Source organism: Calonectris borealis, chromosome 2 (genome assembly GCF_964195595.1).
Source record: "Calonectris borealis chromosome 2, bCalBor7.hap1.2, whole genome shotgun sequence".
NCBI lineage: Eukaryota > Metazoa > Chordata > Aves > Procellariiformes > Procellariidae > Calonectris > Calonectris borealis.
Window position 1 is genome coordinate 109,212,775 of NC_134313.1, and position 22,381 is coordinate 109,235,155.

Sequence of the window (22,381 nt, forward strand, 5' to 3'; positions counted from 1 at the left end):
GAGTCAATCTCATGGGCATGAATACCTCATACATACCTGAGACTGTTTTCATTGCTTTACTAATAATATTCCTTGTATAGGAGAAAACCAACTGTTGAAAAACTACATAGATAGAAGTGTTTTATTACTGCATAACATATATATATACACACACACACACACACAGAGATGGTATGTTCTTGGGAAAAACAGCGGAATACTGCGCCTAGCTTAGAAACATTACCAGCTTGCAAGGAGAGCAGTGTTGAAAAAGGTCTGAGGCACCAACAACTCCTAAACAAGGCTGCAGGAAAGAAGTTGCTACACATGAAATAAATTGCTTTTCCATCCTTTAAATAAATACAACACATACATTTCCTTTGCCCAAGAAGCTTCACTAGTTAGCGAGTAAAACCTCCTGTCTGAGCTGAACCTTGCTAGCTCAAGTCGTGACTCTGGCTCAGAGGAGTGGACTCATATCCTAGCTGCAGCACACCTGCCCATGTGGTTCACAGCACCATGCCTTGACGGCCTCCTCGCGAACACAGAGGAAAGAAGAGGGCATCTAAAACATTATTCACACCATAAAAGAAACAAGAAAAGCCTAAGTCTTTCCCTTCAAAGCGTTACAGATTTAAAATACACCATGCAGACCATTTGCAAATTCTGGATTAAATAACATTCTCTCCACTCTCCCAAGACTCAAACCTGTACATTACTGATAAAATGATGACTTAAGTAAAAAATAAACATATATAAACAAGGACAACCCTTTGGAAGCTTTTCTCATGCCTGAAGGCAGCTATAAAAGAACCAGCTGTTGAAAAGTACCATCTAGTGGTGATTTTATATTACACAAACACACTGAATTCTACACACTGAAACTTTCTTTGGCCTGTTAATGTCAGAGCACAGATTCACCAAAACTGAATTTCGCATTATGATACCACCCTATACAACACTTTCACTCAAAACAAAGTAGTACATTATCCTTTCTCTTACCTTTGTTCACATACCAGCTCGTGAGTCACTGGAAAGGCATGATATTCATGAAGAGAAATGAAAGGTCTGCAACTTCATTACTGAGTGTCGTTGTTTAACTCCAGCCAGCAGCTAAGCACCACACAGCCGCGAGCTCACTCCCCCCTGGTGGGAGAGAATCGGAAGAGTAAAAGTGAGAAAACTCGTGGGTTGAGATAAAGACAGTGTCCTGGTTCCAGCTGGGACAGGGTTAACTTTCTTCCCAGTAGCTTGGGGGTGTGCTGTGTTTTGGGTTCGGTGTGAAAGGAGCGTTGATGGCCCATTGATGCTTTGGCTGTTGCTGGGTGATGCTTGCACCGGGAGGGGGGAGCACAGCCGGGGTGGTGGACCCAGCTGGCCAATGGGGTATTCTATACCATGTGACATCATGCTCAGTATAAAAACCGGGGGGGGGGGGGGGGGGGGGGGGGGGGGGGCTGGGGCTCGCGCCCTGTTCGTGACACGCCGTCGGCGGTCGGTGAGCGGTTCTGTTGTGCATTGCCTGCTTTGTGTATTCTGTTATTGTTGTCACTGTTATTATTACTGTTCTACTTAGTTTTATTTCAATTATTAAACTGTTTTTATCTCAACCCGGGAGCTTTCCTACTTGTGCCCTCCCAATTCTCTCCCCCATCCCACCGGAGGGGGGTGATCGAGCGGCTGCGTGGCGTTTATTTTTGCTGGCTGGGGTTAAACCACGACAGACAGTTTAATAGGTAAAGCAAAAGCCACACGCACAAGCAAAGCAAAACAAGGAATTCATTCACTACTTCCCATGGGCAGGCAGGTGTTCAGCCATCTCCAGGAAAGCAGGGCTCCATCACGCGTAACGGTTACTTGCGAAGACAAACGTCATCACTCCGAACATCCCCCCCTTCGTTCTTCTTCCCCCAGCTTTATATGCTGAGCATGACGTCATATGACATGAGATATCCCTTTGGTCAGTTGGGGTCAGCTGTCCCAGCTGTGTCCCCTCCCAGCTTCTTGTGCACCCCCAGCCTACTCGCTGGTGGGGTGGGGTGAGAAGCAGAAAGGGCCTCGACTCTGTGTAAGCTCTGCTCAGCAGTAACTAAAACATCCCTGTGTTATCAACACTGTTTTCAGCACAAATCCAAAACATAGCCTCATACTAGCTTCTATGAAGAAAATTAACTCTATCGCAGCCAAAAACAGCACACTGAGTTTAGCTCATTTTCAGGATTGGAATAGTAAAGACTTCGGGAAAGGACATTATAATAATTACCAAAAGTGTTTTTTGCTCTCTTAGCAGAAACTCAGATGGTGCTTTCTATCAAATTAACTAAGAAAGCAACCCAGGAAAAAAGCAGCACCCTGACCTTTTTCATGTTGCCAATTCTTGGTGTAAGCAGGGATATGTTTACTGTAAATAAAAATACAAAAGGTTTTACTGGAATTTTTGCTATTGATTATCTACATTTGCTATAATTCAGAACCCTTCCACCTCTCTTGAGAAATCTAATTCACATCAACTCTGATGTCAAAGCATAGACTAAATTTTTCAACACATGGTTGATCATAAATATGACTGCAGACCACATTAATAAGCCCCATGTTCTCCTGAAAGCAGCAGGACCCAAAGAACAAAAATAAAATAAGATTTAATGGCCATTCACAGTCCTACTATGATTTTTGAAGGTCTTTAGGAAATAGGGTAGCAAAGCAGTAGGTGATAACCAAAACTAGGTGTGTTTGTTGTAGGCCCTGGTTATTCCGAGCCTGTGGACCCTGCAAAAGGACAGAACATCTGGCATTGTATTCGTCTACACAGCCCAAGGATTCAGCCCAAATGCTCAGTCTCATATGTCAGGAGGCCCTGGCTAATGTTATTAAATACTCCCGTAGGAACGTCAAGACCCATAGCAACTTAAGGAAGGAATAAAAGCGAGGTCAAACAGAGCTAATGGTCACTCTTAAAGTATATTATTTAAACTTGCACTTAAGCCCCTGATGTCAAGGTTAGAAATGTCAAGTAAAGGATTCTCAGGCAGACTGAAAACAGCAGCAGTTCACACACCAGCAGTAGATTTACCCTTGGTAAGTGATTTGTGTGGAGTAGGAAGGAGAGCATATGCAACTCTTAAAATAATTTGCCTTCGCCTATCCTTGTAATTTTCTTTTGCCATGCAGATAATGAACTGTCACATTGGCCTTTGTTTTCCTAGCCCAATTCTTTACATTCCTGGACTTGCAGATGCAAATATCATCTTACGATAACTGTCTTTTTTAAAACTCCTCCCAAAGGAGGACTGTCTTTCATCATTCATTTTGTTGCTCCAAATCCCACCCATGTGAGTATGTAAATACTATGTAAATACTATGGCAAGAATTTCCCTTCGTGCGCACACAATCTTTCAAAGTGGTTTTGACTTTGAAATAGTTTAATCACTAAATGTAAAAATCTGTTTAGTTGCCAGACTGTAAAATATGCTACCTAACAGAACTGTGTATAGTGTGTTACATAGGTCCTCCTCATACAGATGATCTAAAACCACGTTCTTTTCCTAAAAGAAAAAAAAAATCACTCATTTTTATATTAGCCCTCCTAACAGTTTCTGTTATGATTGAATCACCAGAATATACTCCATTAGGTTCAGTTTACCTTTATTCTACCATGTCATAGTTTCATTTAACTGGTTTAACTATTCAGTTGTTGAAAACAGCTCTAGCAGAAAATCTTGATTATTCCAGCTGCTTGACAAATTCAGTTCAAAGAGAGCTTGTCAGTGCTTTTAAATACAGTCAGTGTAACAGAATTCTGAGTTTATTTCAGTTTTTACAATAGTGGGTCAAATACGATTACTTCCATTATATGTTGTATAGATATTTTTGAAACCTAAGGCATATACACTTTCTCAGACAGTTCTTCTGGAGGCCAAGTTATAATCACATAGTGTCAAACTGGACAGAACTATTCCTTATCGTTTTACATGTGAATTACTTCCTATTATTTCTTGTTAAGTGTATTGTTGTTTGCATGAGCTAGAATTGTGCCAAGTATTTTAAAAGCAGAAATATTCAACCCTTGTAAATGTTAAAAAAACACAAACAAGATAGTAAAAGTGGAGGATGAATCATTTTCTTAAAACATTTGAGTCATTTCAACTGCTTCAGATGGATAAAGTAGGGAAATGAAAGCCAGAAATTTGAATGATAAAAATACCCAAGAATGAGATTCACTTTACAGAAGTAAATAGATATGATTAATTTAATGATTATGATTAATTTCTATAGGACAATCACAAATAATCTGACTTCCTTGCCTTGGTATGATATGAAGTATATCGCCACTTTCTTGCCTCAATATTTTCTAGCCTAAATTTCATATGCTGCTTTCCTCTGTTACAGATTTGCATTGTTAATATGCAAAGTAATACCCCACAGTTCCAAACCGTAAAGAAAAAGGTGATAAACTTCACAATACCTATAAATGGAAAATAGGTTAAAAAAAAAAAAAAACAACCCTGATTTCACTACAGCCTGCATATGTATGCAGCTCTGCAAACTTCTCTCTTGTCTACTCTGTGCTGAAATTGCACTGCGCTCCACATTTGGGAAAGATGTTCCTGCTTGAGGTGCTAATATAGTTTGAACTCAGTGGGTGTTCTGGAATTTAAAAGCAACAAAGCCTCAAAATGTCAGTCAAGTCCTATTCAGATGGGGCATGGCATGGCATGGCCTGGAGGTTTTTAATGACAATGCTACCACAGATGATTGACTCTGCCTCTGTTCCTGGCTCATCTGCCAAAACAATGAGCTCTTCCCAGAGAAGCCGGGTCAGGTGAGGCTGGGACTCCCTGACAGGAGGAGGCAGGCAGGATTTTGAAGAAAGAACTGTTTTTAACCATAGTTTGAGGGTTAGAAAGCAAAAAGAAAGAAGAGGATACACCTCAGGACCCCTTCTTGCTTTTCAAAGTGTAAACGCCTACGACTTCCAAGCCTACATGTGACTGCATTTTAGACACGCTCTCCTTAATTCTTGCTCACCTACCACAATCCACCTGAGAAGATTAACCACAAATCGGTAGCAGCTGGCACCCACTGAAATTTTCTTACGCAAAAATTTCTAGGCATAAAAATGGTTTCACCACCTGGATTCACATACAGGCAAACTGTGGCTGAAACCTGTAGAATTACAGAGGTGACTCTTACTGTACTGCAGTGGCAAGAGGCTCTGAAAAGGGAGAAGTGGAAATCAATGTGAGCAACACTCACATAAATGTAGTGTATGATTTTGCAGGCTTTCAGAGGAAAATTCAAACTTGCTTGTACTTCCAGTAGCTTTAAGCTGCACAATAGTGAAGCTGGGTCAGGGCAAATTGTAGAAGCCTAGCCAAGGCCTTCACACCGGTAGCTTCTCAACAGCTTTGTCACTGCTGGTACCGAAACCAGTGAGCTTGGGTATGCCCATATGGGCTGGAACAGCAGCTCTGGATTGCAAGGAGGGTATTCTCATGACAATAATGTGACTCTTAGTTCAGCAAATTGTACATGTATGAGGAAAATGGATGCTTTCCCAAATTTTCTCTCATTCTGGACATTGAGGTACATTCATCTTCTTTTAATCAATCTTCTTTTAAAGGGGTATCCTCTATTTCCATTTCAGACATAGGATTTTATCCATGTAATACCAATCCCAGTCTTGATCTCTGCAATTTTAATTGAGATCAGTGTTTTATTTCAAAACAATCAGAAAGAATTTCTTAGTTTATACTTTGTTCTAGACATTTTTTTATTTCTAGATAAAGACAGTCAAACAACAGCTTAATAGGGTCAACCAATACATAATATTCAAGTATAAACTAACTTATTCCTGTTCCATATTCTTATATTATTAGCTAGTTGAGCATTGACAGACACTTTAACCCTCAGGTTTGACCAGCTTTAGCCAACAGATCAACACTTGCATTGCACACAGACCATCTCTGCTTGACTTATGAGCCAAACAAAAACTATTAGCTAATTAGAAAAAGGATCCTTAGCTGTTCAGTCAGACTGCTCTTGCACACTTGTAGTTTGGGATCATCCAATAACTTCTCTAATTCACACTGACTAGCCAAAGCCAGCAAACTCTGCTCAGCGCTCCCAAAAGGCAGACCTGCTTGGGTTACAAATGCCTGTAGCAGACTGAAGGAGGTTTTGCAGTGCAGCAGGAGACACTGTCAGCAACGAAAAGCCCTAGTACAGCCCAGAGGGCTACTGCAGTCTGTAAAGGTACAACAAGAGTTAGGATAGTGCGAACTTTAGATTAGGTGCTGCAGCCCAAGATAAGATTTTGGTCAGATACTTAACAAAAAATAATCAGTCCTTACTGACAACAATTGCTAGGCTTGCTTTCTTAAATTGACAGAAAGTTATGGAGAAATAGTTTTATTTTGATTTAATTTCATATATTCACTAAGTTTAAGCTCTGAATTAATATTCCATAACACAAATACCAAAGAAAAACTAAAATACCAAATTTTGTGATAAACAGATTCATAGTAAAAATATCTGTCAGGTAGATTAATATTCTGTAATGTAGGCAGAATATCAAGCAGAGGAATCCTCCTGAGCTTTCATAAGAAAACGCTGCAAAGCTTGTAGTTCATATGATTTTTGTAAGAAATTCATAAGCACTGACTCTTTTCTGAAGTTGACCATGTATTTACAACTTTTTCAGAGGACAGTTTGGCATTTTAGCAGAAAATTCAGTTTGCTATCATGTCACAGCAATTTTAATACGTTGTGTTCTGAATTAACACTCACACATGGTTTGTGATTTATTAAAACAAAAATCTAATTCTTTCCATTATTTGGTTTCTGTTTTCATAACTATTACTATATGTTACTTAGGTCATTTTAAGCGTCTGTAAAAAATTAGTTTTTCTGGAGAATTTGAAATTAAACCAAATAAATTGCTTCCAGGAAATGTGTTTTTTGAAAGTTGTATTATTTTCCCTTTTAAAAAGAAATTACTGCAATAATTTCTTCAGATAGTTTTAGAAACTATGTGAAAAGGATTCAAGTGATAGCACGTGGCAAAGAAACAGCTGCACTGTTGTGTGTTGTATATGTTAAATTGCACTTCATCCAAGCCACTACAGGCCAGAGGAAAGGCAGCAAAATACCTCTAAGAATACTTAATACAACTTAATACAACTGCTGATGGTATTGCTGTTATAACAGACAAGCAAAGATGAAGAGTTCAATGCTTATTACACTCACAAATTTCACCACCTGATGCACCAAAAGAGAATTTGTTTTAAATACTAAATTCTCAACCTAATGACATGATATACACCATGAAGAAAATAGAGGATTTTCTCACTTTGAAAGCCAAGAAAGACTCAGGTAATTTAAAACTGTGATGAATAAATTAGATGGTTTTAGAGAAAATATTTCTTTCAAATATTTGACAGCTACGCCACAGCAAAAATTTTTGACTGGTACACAAACTGCCTTGATGCAATCACACAGGCTCTGCCTGAAAAAAAGACAAAGTCATGCTTAACTGAATCATGAAAAGTATAAGGGCAAGCTCCCAGTCATGATTGACATGCTATGGTTACGAACGCTGGGACAGCCATGACATTTGGAAGGCATATGTTTCAAAACTGATGGATTCCCTAGGGTCGGGTTCCTGTTTGTGGCCATAATAATTTGGTCCTCTGCGGTGCTGCTTAATACTACACCTACACTACTGCTGCAGTCATCGCCTCTGCATTTGTTGCCTGCCAAAAGCGGCGATGCTCTGTTTGACGCTCTAATAAGCCTTGCCAAGAAACTTCCATTGCAGAACTATTTGCCCCTGGCTACAGGGGTCCAGACAACAAACCAGGGTAGTGAGGTTTTAACAATATCATCATCATTTCCTGAGCTCAAACCAGAAGCTCTGCTAGCACAATCCTAGCTGGGCTGGTGAGGCTTCTACCCAGAGAGTATGAGGGAAGCTTTTACATAGAGCACAACAGCAGTTTGCCCCTTCATCAGAGGTGGTCCGGTTCCCACTAAAGGCAAGCCTGTTTTCCACCTTAACCCACCCTAAGCCAGCTGCTGGTACTGCTGTTGTAAGTGGATTTCTCTGGGATTCTTGGCAATGACTCAGATCAAAACTAAACACCAGGAGCACAGAAAGCTTCTGGGAAATCTTCAGCCATCTCCTTTCTACGCGACAGGGCGTCATGCATGGTGCTGCAATTTCTTTGAACTTCTCTAGCTTTTGTTCATTTTTTCCCTCAGGATCCCCAAGAAGAAAAATTAAGGCTTCCTAACTGCATTCCACCTTTCCAAGTTCTTCATTGACGTTAACCAACAACTCCTCCCAGATCCCTAACATTCTCCTCATTATAGATTTTGAATCATAAAATAAATAATGGCATTAGATGTATTTTTTCCTGCTGCAAGACAGGGGTTCTTGCAGCCTGTATTTTGTGTACTTTCTGTAATAATCCACTCCAAAGCCAGAAATAGTGTCATATAGCTGAACCGGACTGGAACTACAGATTCAAAACATCTTTTTTGCTGTGTACTTGTTATAGAAGATAGTGACAATAAATGAAACAAGGAATTATGTAAACAAAAATTCATACATGGATACTGAAGTAAGAGCCTCAATGATCTCAATGACTTTAAAGAAATTTAATATCCCTTTTGTTCAACAAACTGAGAGTCTTGTGTGTTTACAAGAACTTGCCAGATACAGGGAATAGTTTCAACAGACATGATATCATTTACCCTTGCTTCAAATTTGCACAGTATTCTGGTGAATCTCAAAATGCTGACACGACTGCATTTTAGAAATACACATATTCAGCAGCTAGAAAAAATCCTCATAAAAACAGCTACAGGAATAGCCTCATGTTTGTAGCCTCTGTAAGACTGCAGAAGGTATAAGCTCTTCTAAGAGAAATAAAACTACTATGATTAATTTTTTACGGGCTGTCATAGAATGACATGACATGTAAATGAAAACAAAGTTGCTAAGCATTTTCATATTTCTCTTTCAAAAGAAACGGGCACAGAAAAACTGCAAATAAGAAGAAACACATTTCAAGTTAATTTCAGGTGCTATAGTAACAAAATATTATTTTCTCTCTTTCCCTTGATGACAGTACAAATATCACAAACATTAAAGAGCTAATATTTATATAAGTAATAGCAAATATTTTGTCATACAAAAGAGAGCTGGTCTACATTGCTACTTGGTACCCTCAGTAACAATGCCAATATTTTTTAAGTAGTTCATCATGCCATAGATTAATATGGTGGCTTTGGCACTATATCTGACTTTCTAGAAGAGAAATCAAGTTCTGTGATATGGCTTTGTTGGGCTATTAAGGCATAAATGGAATAAAGCCCAAACAGTACATTATCTTTTTAAGCAGGAAGCCTTTCACAGTGAATCTTTAAAAGTTAACAAATGTTACAAAATGGTCATGAAATCTGCTACTCTCATCAAAAATGGTAACCCAGGATGTGCTGATCACAGTATTGTTAAATTTTTTTTCCAGGGTTGAATACTACATCCAAAAAATTGTTACTGCATGCAGAAGACTGATGGTTGAGCTGTAAAAAATGTCTTAAGAGGACTTCTTAGGAAAGAGTTTATTAGATTTCTGAGGGATTTAAATTGGCTGCTGCTCATCTAGGAGAGGAGCGGTGGGACTCCAAATGCCTATGCCTTTTTCTTACAAACTTACCAAGCATCTTAGTAAACTGAAACTGCAGAAACATGATCAAAACTAACGTATCTCAACACCAGTTAGTTATGTTACCTGGTTTTGTAGAAAGTTGAAGCTTCAAAATCAAGTCATGATTTTGAAGAATGACTTCAACTTCTTCCCACTTGCAAAGTCTGCTCTGAAGAGTATGATGAAGTTGACTTGTGAGCTCTTTGTCTAGCACCGGAGAACTGACTTCCAAGATCCTTTTCCAAGACTTCAAAAACACACCCTTAGCTGACTCTTTTCAACAAACCTCTTGAACATGAAATGAACTTCAACAGATCAGTTCCACCAACTTGCTTATAGGGTGAGCCATTTCTTAGAGCTCACAAAGAACAAAGTCTTGGTTTTTTGAAAAATCTTCTCAGCATTATCGTAATCTTGTATCATGGATGTTGTCACACAATATTGACTTCTCTGTTTTTACCTAGGACTGTGACCAGTCACACGGAACCCCTGAGTGAAAGCTATACTAAAAAAATATTTATATCTCTGAAATATTTTAGTTAGTAAAATAACTTTTTTCCCTCTCCTCTGAAATTCCTGTAGCATTGATACAATATAATATTTGCATTCCTTGTTTAGCTAGTTACATTAGGCACCTGGCCGCAGGGTTATCTTTAGGCACAGGCAAAGCACCCTGCAGCTGAGGGAAGGCTTTGGAGGTGCAAAATGACAGTGATATGCAGCAGAGAAATACTGATGGAGTTAGACCACTCGGAGCAAATTTCTACAGACACAATGTGTTTTATACTGACCCCCCAAACTGGATTTCACATGACTCACTCTTCCCTTCTCTGCTCCTCCATGCTCTCACACTTACTTTTAACAGAGGTGACGTGGAAAACTGTGTGTACAGAGACTGATCCTACCGTAGCCACTGACTCCTCTGCCAGCAGAGAGATATTCAGGTTGCTGACAGTAACCATTTTATTTGTTTAAAGAACCTTCTCCTCTCTCAATTTGCATAATACACAATGGAAAGGGGCATTTTTTTCTTTAAATACTTTCAAAATTAGAAAGTACAGATGTATGCAAGTGTGTTTCACTTTTTACAAGTGCAACCATTCAAATCTTGTCTCTAGTATCATCAGAGACATTATTACTAATATTAAATAACCAACTGAACTACTGATCAATTAATAAAAGCAAAAGCTTGTCAGTCTGTTTTCTAAGGTGTGGTAAGTAAATTGGCAGAACCATAATAATACTATAGGAAAGTTGTTCACCCATATCAGCCTCCAGAACAAAAACACAATGTGAAAGAAACGTTAATTTATTTTCCCCTGCTCAGACGTGGCTTATCTGATTATTATGCTACAGCAAAGAGCATCTAGTGGCCTGAGAAAAGTAAGCAAGGCCTGGATTTTAGTCAGGCATCACATCCTGAAATAAAAGGTTTGGATAAAAAAAAAAAATCCTGAAGCATATATTGTAAAGCAATACATTAGAAAAACCCTACAGAGCAGCTAGCTATTGATGCAAAAACTAGACAAACTACTCAACGTGTTATTCAAATAAGAAACTGTTCATTTATGAAGACAACAATGGAAGGCTATTTAACAGTAACCACTTATTCTGACATTGCCAAATAAGTCAATGCAGAGAATCTTATACATAGTCCACACAACATAAATCAAGTTGAATTTCAGCGTAAGATCATGTCATGAAGTTGAATCTAAAGGCAGAGCAATTAATGATCGTAAAAAGACTAAGCAACTCCTTTACCCTATCATAAAACTCCAACAGGTCTAATAAAGAGATTTTTACTGCTAAGGAAACACAACTTTTTTCCAAGTACTGAACAATGTTTCCTTAGTCCCTGAAATGCTTCCAGGTGACATTAGGAAACATCACTATGACCTTCAGAATGTTTTGTCTGATGAACTATCATCAAACATTTTTGATGAAAGAAATGTCCTAGGGAGACAATGAGCAAGAAAAAAGTATTCACAAGAACAAAACAGAAATCAAAACGAGCCACGGGATATTTTTTTCGAGCTACAGTTTGTTCCCGGATGTCCAAAGGAATGCTTCAGCATCATCCCTGCTTTATAGCTAGTGGAGAGTAGCCTGCTGTTTAGTTAATTTTATAATGGCACACCACTTCCCCCTGCTGGATTCCTGCTTCCTCTGAAAGCCGCTTCAGCTGCAGACTTCTCACAAGTCAGTTGTACCCAGCAGTCTCCAATGGTCATGATGCCAGGTTATTAATCACAATCACATTAAAGCTGTTGCAAGTCAAGTTTTAACATAAATATCCATTAGTAGTATAAAGCTTAGCAAGCCGTATTGCAACATCCCACCTGTAAGCAAAGAGAGGCTTTGCTGGCTGAGGTAAGGCTGCAGGGGTTGGGTTGTCCTGAAATGAGTTTTAGATTTCTCCTCTCACTCCATTTTGCCAGCAGAAGGATGACGAAGCAAACCCCCAGCGTTGCTCATGTCCTCGCCTGAGGTATGAGAGAACCTGGCTACAGCACTCTGTTACCGGGGTAATGGAAAGAAAGAGAAGGACTTGCATACATACAATCATCTGAAAAGCCCCCTTTGCCTCCAGAGCTTCAGGAAACAGTGGAGCTCCTGCATTGCTACCTGCCCTGCCCCTCAAATGAACCAGGAGTCCCATCACAGTGGGGTCACTGGGGAAGCAATGGCCTCCTTTCCCATGCTGCCCAGCCTTTCCCACACTACTGCATCTGGGCTGCCTTGGGCTAACGTATCCCTCCGTTTTCTCTCAGGAGACAGCCCAAAAGGTGCCTTCTTAGCATCCTCCTCTTTCCAGCCACTGTGTGCCCCTCACCTACTACCTGCATGCTGTGCAGAGCCAGTGCTGCTCCCTCTCTGCAAGACACCAAGTCATTCTTGCTTTTCCTTTTCCCGTGAGGTGATCCCATCCCCTCAGCTGGCTCATCTCCCAGGCCCTGACTTTACCTCATAGCTTTGGCTGAAAACTTCATAAACCCCTGGGGCTCCAGCTGAATGGCCTTCTCCCCTCTGCCGCAGAGGACCCCGGAAGAAAGAAGTCCCAATGGCAGGGAGGGAAAGAGCTATGCAGAAGTGTCCTCTTTACCATGACAGTCACTGGGGCTGCAAGGACAAACTCCACACTTTCCAGTCACCAGTCAGGAAAGAAAGGGAGCAAAAAAAGCCGCAGTCAAGCAACTACTTACCAGGAAGGGTATTTTGAGCTCTGGTGCCTTGTAGCATATTTTCTGAGGGACAGCTAGAACCCTTTGGGGCCATCACAATGGAGTTCAGGGAAGTAAGGGGGTATCTGGAGACATGACAAGTGCATTTCTCCATAGCAATCAGAGCATAAGGGAGAGAAAACTCTCTGGTCCAGTCAGATAAATTTGGTGGGCTAAGATTTGTAGTGCATTTCAAGAGTAAACGGCATAGCGACATGGCAACCACAGAAACAGACCCATGAGGACATTACAAGAGATACCAAACTTCTACAATTTTTCCCACTATAGTAGCCAAAAAAAGGTGACAACGCAGAGTTCACTAACAAACAGATTTTTGTGTGGCATCTGCACTGCTTCTGCAACTTATTAATGAAAAAACCAGCACGATCCATGAAATAAATTGGTAGAAGTGTTTATGCCTTTGGTTCAATGTCTCCTATGAGTGGATCACAGAACAGCTGCACAAGTGCTTTCTCTGAATTTCAAGATCACACGTTCAAGAAGGCTCCTTTTCAAGATTGTTGGATTCTCCACGGGCTGCAGTGTGGATACCCGCTTCTTCCTCTTACCTTGCCTCAGAGAGTTCTCAGCTTTCTGCTGGGTCTGATGCACAAACCAACCGAAAGCACCCCACAAAGAGCTGGAAAAATTCCTGACCTGCACTCTGGCCTCAAGCCCCAACAACACCGCACGGGTTTCCAACACCAGGGCCCAATGCAGCAATTGTTTCCTGCAGCTTTCCCAGAATGGGGAACAGGGAAATCACTCCATGTTCAACCTCCCAGGCCCTTCACTCCGACTTGCTCTCTGACACCGCCATCTTATGGCCAACTGTGCGTATGACAACACTCCTGCTCTGATGGAGATGGGACTCTCATTTCAGGGGGATGCTCATTCCATGTTATATCCCCTTTTTTTTTCCTGTGGGATCAGTGGATCTCTTAACAGGCCAGGCGGATCAGCGTCAGAGCTAAATGAAGACTAGAAACAAATCCACGAAGGTGCTGAGGTGTAAATAGACAATGCTGGGAAATCTGCATTTCCATCAGCCTTACTAACCCCAAACACAATCCCAAAATGAAGCCAGTGCTTCCAGTGGCTGTGCAGCACCGTTAGCACAACCACTCCTCCACACGGGTCCCTCACCAGCACCTTTGCTGAGAAGAATGCAGTTCCTCTTCCCCTCTGCTGCTTATTTAAGATGCGTCCTTCAATACCTGCCTGTCAAAGCCTTTTCTGCTCCCTGTTTGGGCAGCATCTATCAGGCAGATCCTGCCTAAGCTAGGGTCCTTTGTGGCAGGTCACAGTGGAAGCAATAGAGTTTTCTCTGTCTGCAAAGAAGTGCTTCAACTTTCCAGGCTGGACTCAGGCCATGTGAAACCAACTAGGAAACTTTTTCCTTTCTACATGAAATTATTTCATCCTTCTTTGCTTCTTCAGATGGAAGATGTGCCCAAACACTGTGGCACCTCTGACCTTTGGAAAAGTTACAACATCCTCTACAAGGTAATTACTATTTTTTTCCAGTTTTCCAACATAAAAAAACTAACTATTCTCATCTTGTTAGGTCAACCATTATCAAGATACTACTATACAGTTCTGTACTTTCACAGTACTGTTCTCTTAAACCTCCATTGTGCTATACGCACGCATAAGCCTGCTACATTTTTTACTAATGAGATCCCCATATGCTAAAAAGCATTAGAGCCAGCAATGCACTGAACTTCACCAAGTTTAAATGTCCCTTACAGGAGGCAGGACAAACATTTAGTCATCTACACAAAAGGTGAAAAACAATTTGTGAAAAAGTTAATTCTAGCAGTAGTCACCATCAAGGTTCTGTTACATCCATTCTGTTACATCCAAGCTGTCAACATGTTGTGGTGCTGATACCTATAAGACTGCTTGTGCACATTGAAAGCACTAGAATGTGACCTTGCTGAAAGGTTCCAATTTTTATTCCATATTCATTTACCATTAAACTCCATCAAAGTGATCTATATATATATATTTCAGCTGAAAAAAAAATGTTATAAACTACAGTTTAGATATAAACTACACTTACAGAGTTGTATTGAATTCATGGTCATCCAAATTTAGGAGCCTTGTAACTTCACAGACACCTGAAGTAACCTCTTCTGATCCATTACCCATTACTTCTTACGATATAGAACTCTGAAGAAAATAATGTAAGGGACAGCATTTAGGCCACTTATCTCAATGACTACATATTTTCACAGATGTTCTCTGCTATTCTTGGCATCAACTAACAGATCACTGAAATGCCACATCTATACCAGTAAATTGGACATGTCTGGGATATTTCTAGGCACTCAGGCCAACCAACGTGGAATTGCTTGTGTCTGTGCTAATAAATTCTCTCATTCTCCAAGCAGACTAGCTGCAGACAAACTACTCCCAGGAACATGCCAGCTCCAGAAGAATGTCTGGAAGTCCTTGAAAGTGCTCTACTTGGCACAGGCCAGCATTGTGCCAGAGAGCCATGTAAAAAAAAAAATAGCACAGTTTACTAGAGTAGGTAATCACATTCCCTTGCCCAGGCGCTGTTCAACTTACTACCGCAAATGTTGCCAAATCCTACTAGCAGGGAGCGTCCAAATACACTTGATACATGTAATATAAAACACTTATCCAAAAATACACTTGATACATGTAATATAAAACACTTACCCAAATACACTTGATGATATACTTGAGGAAAGGGATGCCATCCAGAGGGACCTGGACAGGCTGGAGGAGTGAGCCCATGTGAACCTCATGAAGTTCAACAAGGCCAAGTGCAAGGTCCTGCACCTGGATCTGGGGAGTCCCCAACATCACGACAGACTGGGTGATGAATGGATTGAGAGCAGCCCTGCAGAGAAGAACTTGGGGGTACTGGTGGATGAAAAATTGGACATGAGCGAGCAATGTGTGCTTGCAGCCTAGAAAGCCACTTGTCTCCTGAGCTGCATAAAAATGGCCAGCAGGTCAAGGGAGGTGATTCTCACCCTCTACTCCACTCTTGTGAACCCCACCTGGAGCACTGCATCCAGCTCTGGGGTCCCCAGCACAAGACAGACATGGACCTGTTAGAGCAGGTCCAGAGGAGGGCCACAGAAATGGTCAGAGGGCTGGAACACCCTTCCTATGAAGAAAGGCTGAGAGAGTTGGGGTTGTTCAGCCTGGAGAAGGGGAGGCTCTGGGGAGACCTTATTGCAGCCTTTCAGTACTTAAAGGGGGCTTATAAGAAAGATGGAGAGAGACTTTTTACCAAGGCCTGAGTGACAGAACAAGGGGCAACAGTTTTAAACTGAAAAAGGGCAGATTTAGATTGGACATAAGGAAGATATTCCTTACTATGAAGGTGGTGAGACACTGGACCAGGTTGCTCAGAGAAGTTGTGGATGCCCCATCCATGGAAGTGTTCAAGGTCAGGCTGGACGGGCTCTGAGTAACCTGAGGAAAAGATGTCCCCTAATAACTAAAGGTAAACAGTTTACATATGCTATTTTTAGCAGTATTTATCATAGAATCATAGAATCATTTAGGTTGGAAAAGACCTTTAAGATCATCAAGTCCAACTGTTAACCTAACACTGCCAAGTCCACCACTAAACCATGTCCCTAAGTGCCACATCTACACATCTTTTAAATACTTCCAGGGATGGTGACTCAACCACTTCCCTGGGCAGCCTGTTCCAATGCTTGACAATCCTTTTGGTGAAGAAATCTTTCCTAATATCCGATCTAAACCTCCCCTGGTGCAACTTGAGGCCATTTACTCTTGTCCTATCGCTAGTTACTTGGGAGAAAAGACCAACACCTATCTCACCACAATCTCCTTTTAGGTAGTTGTAGAGCACGATAAGGTCTCCCCTCAGCCTCCTCTTCTCCAGGCTAAACAACCCCAGTTCCCTCAGCCGCTCCTCATAAGACTTGTTCTCCAGACCCTTCACCAGCTTCATTGCCCTTCTCTGGACACGCTCCAGCACCTCAGTGTCCTTCTTGTAGTGAGGGCCCAAAACTGAATACAGTATTTGAGGTGCGGCCTTACCAGTGCCGAGTACAGGGGCACGATCACCTCCCTACTCCTGCTGGCCACACTATTTCTGATACAGGCCAGGATGCCGTTGGCCTTCTTGGCCACCTGGGCACACTGCCGGCTCATGTTCAGCCGGCTGTCAACCAGCACCCCCAGGTCCTTTTCCGCTGGGCAGCTTTCCAGCCACTCTTCCCCAAGCCTGTAGCGTCGCATGGGGTTGTTGTGACCCAGGTGCAGGACCCGGCACTTGGCCTTGTTGAACCTCATACAGTTGGCCTCAGCCCATCGATCCAGCCTGTCCAGGTCCCTCTGCAGAGCCTTCCTACCCTCGAGCAGATCAACACTCCCATCCAACTTGGTGTCATCTGAAAACTTACTTACTTGTATCATTTGCTTCTGAAATTAGGTCTGAATATTATCTACCAATATATTCACCTTCTAATTTAGACAAGATGGTACACCATTCTTAAAAAGTTTCCACTTCCAGATGGAATGATCCAGAATTTTATCAAGACAGATGCTAAACTTAGGCTGATATGTTTGTAAAAGTTTCTTTGAGCTGAGCACATCAAATGATAGTAAGTATGAACTCACTTAATATGGCACAGAGATCCAATACTAAGCAGCAAGTCCCTTAAAAAAAAAAAAAAAAAAAAGAGAGAGAGAGAAAAAAAAACTTTCATAAGAAAACCTGGAAAAAAGAAGTTATCCAGACAGACACTCAAAATCATTGCAGCAAAACAAGAGTGCAATATAGGAATCAATAGTATTTATATTACTGCAACTTACCATATTTCATTAACTTGCGAGAATTTAGTAGTATTGAAGTGGAACATTTTCACATCAAACTTTTTATCACGTTTCTACAAAGATGACTGAAAATTATTGAAAGGTATTTTAAACTAAGCATCATAATACATGAATCAACCACTGATCAAAAAAAAACGAGTTCTACAAGTGTTTTCTGTTGTTCTCTAAATTGTTTCTGGATTTAGGTTAAATGCAAAACAGGATGGATATTTTAAGCATTGTTCGGAGAGTCACTGAAGTGATTTGCATGAAGATTATGTGCAAGGCAACTCAGCATCATTTGCTGTGAAAGTTTAGCTATTATGCAAAAAAGATAACTGAGGTTCACAAGAAAACGACCAGAAAAGTCTTCAAAACACCTGTGTGACACTGTGCCAGTTTAAAACCGGCAGATCACATAAAAGAGAGGTTTTGCAACTGAATGGGTTTTTTTAGAAAACAAGTTTTGAGAGCGTTCCCCCAAAACTATTCAGAACTGTGCACGTGCTGCCGTGTCAAGTGTGTGTTAGCAGCATTTTGGCCATATTTTAGATTGCCAGTGGGTGGCATCGAGAGCACCATCAGCTCATGCTGTATGGAACAAAGAGTCTAAAAAGTCACAGAAAGACAAAGTGGTCTGTCACATGAAAATGCCCTGCATCACAGTCCAACACCTTAGGTAACTGGCATGGTGCTATGGCTGCACGCATCCTATTAACATGAATTTCCAATCCTTTAAGCACCATCAGCAACTTATTATAGTACCCAGACACCAAATTCATATTTAAAAATAGTAAATTAATTTGTTGCACCTCTATTCAGACAGTAGCAGTCAGCATCTAGTCAGTATCACTCTGTGATATCAAGGATTATAATAAATGTAAGCAGCTACCACATATGTGAGACCATTATAATTGCTCAGTATCCTTACAGGTAGCCACTCAGTATCATCAGGCTGTGAAAGGGCAAGTAGGTTCAAATCTACTTTTGAGACTGTAATATAATTTAATAGCAGAAGTTAGACTAATGTAGCTTAGTTCGGCATACCTTGCAATTTTCATGATTTTTGTGAAAGAACATTGGCTTTTTCTTCTTTGACGTTTACTGCCAAATATGCCTCTTCTAAGATCAACAACTGTACCCCACAGAATTTGCAGAATGAGGTACAGAAGATTACTAGCATCTAGGCCACCTTTCAAAGGAGAAAATTACAGTATGGTACAAAGAGATATTTCCACAGTCCACCACTTAATGATGCTGGAAAACACAGATGCAACCCTTGAAGATTTTAAGGTAGCCATTGACAACTTAAACCTTACTGAATGTTCCTGAGGAAAAGCATATTTAAGGAGGAAAGACACTTACTGAATGTTCCTGAGGAAAAGTATATTTAAGGAGTATGATCGTCCGCTTGTTCCTGAGGATGCAAGTCTGTCAATGGTGATGCTAACAGCTTATAAGATGTCGTGGTTTAACCTGGCAGCAGCCAAATACCACGCAGCCGCTCGCTCACCCCCCCGCCGGGTGGGATGGGGGAGAGGATCAGAAGGGTAAAAGTGAGAAAAACTCGTGGGTTGAGATTAAAGACAGTTTAATAGGGAAAGCAAAAGCCGTGCACGCAAGCAAAGCAAAACAAGGAATTCATTCACCACTTCCCATCGGCAGGCAGGTGTTCAGCCATCTCCAGGAAAGCAGGGCTCCATCACGCGTAATGGTTACTTGGGAAGACACACGCCATCACTCCGAACGCTCCCTCTCCTTCTTCTTCACCCAGCCTTATATGCTGAGCATGACGTCATATGGTATGGAATAGCCTATTGGCCAGCTGGGCCAGCCGTCCTGGCCACACTCCCTCCCAGCCCCGTGCACATCTGGCAGGGCATGGGAAGATGAAAAGTCCTTGACTAGCGTAAACAATACCTAGCAACAACCAAAACATCAGCGTGTCATCAACATTATTCTCACACTACATCCAAAACACAGCACTGTACCAGTTAATAGGAAGAAAATCAACTCCATCCCAGCCAAAACCAGGACATAAGGATATGAAAACACAGTATGCACAAAATGTAATCCATTTTCAAGTAACCAAAGCATGCCAACACCTGGATTTTTCTGCAGCATAGCAGATGTTACCAGATAGAAATGCCGTTACCCAGAAATTGTTCCATAGATGTTCTGTGAGATCTCGTACTTTCAGTGCTTGTTTGCTCTCTAGTATGTATGGGGCAGAAGTGACTTGGAAGTATGGCCAATTTCTCACATCAGACATGCTGCAAGGGACCTGTGCCATTCACTTTTCCACGCATCTAACCTACAGATGACCCTATACTTAGTTATCTGTTCTAGGCTCTGTTCCACCTACCTTCTGCCTAGAGACCCTCCTGGTAAAGAGGAGGGTTTTCCTGATATTAACTCATGTAAAGAATGAGTACTTGGCAAAAGGCAGCACTGCTCTTACCGGTAGTACTTAGTTCAGAGGATTTTCAGCTTCATATGATTATCCCCACTGCAAGCCTTTAGAGAGCAGGAAGGAATCTCTTGGAAAAGCTACACAGCTAGCACACTTTTTCCAGTGCCCAGTGTATTTCACAATTGCATTGAGCTTACACCCCAGCTGGTCTATGATGAATTACACTTCTTTTTGGTGCGCTATTTATGACTCGCCATGCTATCCTCTGTTACCCCAAAGTAGGAAGACAGCACAGCCCTGCTGGCTTGAAGACAGACCAGGTTATGGTCCTTTGCCAAGGCTCTGTTTGTCTAGTGGGACGTGCCTAAGATCCGAGCTACCAATGCTGTAACTACCCATGCAATGAACCTACAATTTAGCAAATCTCTCAGTTAGATGATCAGGCTGTCCTTGGCTGAACAGGGATTACAGGGGTTCTGTCTTGCAGGCTTTCGTCCTGCAGTTCAAACAAATAAAAAAAAAAAAAACACTGTACTACTTGCACTTCCTTTTCACAGTCTAGCTGGATGTTGGTGCTTGACACCTTTGACTGCCTAGCAAATCTACTGATCTCATTTTTCAACTTGGTTAACTTGTATAGACATAAAACAAAATAACCATAAAACTTAGCCATCACAAAAGAAAAAGTATTTAATCCTGTATTTTATGTTCTAACAGACAAAAGCAATACTCGCATCACTTCCCCATTTTACATGCCTATTTTTTCTGCAAGCTTTTTTAACCTGTTTTCCAATGGCCTAGACAATGTCAGTCATGAAGTACTGGGCTTGATAGGTCACTGTCAAGTGGATAATCTCCAACTTAAATCAGAATAAAATGGATTACAATAGCCACTATTTCTCTTACAAACTCTGATGACGAAGGCAGTAAATATCTCACACACCAACACAACATTCAGATCAATCCCTGTTAACGAAACAGTGAACAGACTGTAAAAACCTTCCATACTCTTAATTTTTCCCATTCAGAACACTGAGTGTCCAATCTGATTATGTGCTATCATCAAATTATTGAATATCTATGCCAACCAAACTAGTAATCAAAACAAGTCCTGGTTTTTTTTTTATACTGATACCAAAACCAGAGAGGATGAGGATCAAGATCTTGACAGGATCAAGACAGCTTTAACCTTGTTCAGATCAGGTCTCACTTGATTGTAGTAGTATGCAGGTAAGTTGAAAAATTGCTACTGTATCAGCCACTGTATGTTCAAAATAATTTGTTTGGCTGCTGAGTTGAGGGAAGGCACCGACTCCCATTCTATAGCTTAGCAATGTAGAACAAGGTAGGTTTTTAATGCCTTTTTCCAACCTAGATGCATCAATAGTCTGTCAGAACAACGCAATGCCTTCTCAGTCCCCTAAAATTGTGGTTTTTGTATTTTAAGCTTGCACTTTAAGTTCTTGAAGATATTCGCTTACGACAAGCTACTGCTACCACTTTGGAGTATGAGTACTGTGCACTGAATTTAACAGTGCTTTATGCTTACAAACTTTCTATTCGAGGGCCAGAAATTTTGTTAAAACCAGAAAGTTTCATGAACCTATGAACAGCTGTGATCTGTGCAAGTATGTGGCCAAACTGGCAATTTGAGCACCAAAAGCCCAGTTTTTAGCACTGTCTTGTTAGATAATAGATGTTCACCGAATAAGCATTGGAACAATCATTGCTAGAAGTTATGCTGATACATCTCTCCACAGTCACCACCAGCAAGCAAAAGAGAGAAATGCAATTATTACCAAAAAAGAGAAGTGCCATAGCTATGTCGGGAAGGGGAAAGGGAATCAACCATCCCAAGGCCTGCTTACGTTTGTGGGTTTGTTGACCAATGAGAAGCCGACACACTTGGAAAAACCTGACTCGGCGAATTACGGCTCTCCTATAACTTTGATAAACGACTCCAACTTCACCACAGCTTTTTGGAGATACAGAAAGTTAAGCATAAAGCGTTCAGACAGGCGGCAGCGCGCACCCTTACTCTGCCTAAGGCCTGTAACACCTTTGCTCACAGACGTTAACTGCGGCATTACAGATGGACGTGCTGCGCCCGATCCCCCTGAGCCCTACGGGAGCCCCCAAGGGCAATGGCGCTGTCAAACACTTCAGGTAAGCGGCAATAAATTACTTAAATAATAACTACGTCTTTGGGGCCTCCGCCACCGGCA

At 41.2% G+C, this 22,381-nt stretch overlaps 1 long non-coding RNA gene across 1 annotated transcript; it reads right to left on the bottom strand.

Annotated features, from left to right (window-relative positions):
- Positions 1-1,006: 1,006 nt before the first annotated feature.
- On the bottom strand, positions 1,007-15,065 carry LOC142079182 (uncharacterized). Its single transcript, XR_012672560.1, has 3 exons — positions 14,976-15,065; positions 12,029-12,203; positions 1,007-1,125 (listed from the first exon to the last, which is right to left on the bottom strand). It is a non-coding gene; the product is annotated as an uncharacterized LOC142079182 (long non-coding RNA).
- Between the last annotated feature and the right edge of the window lie 7,316 nt (positions 15,066-22,381).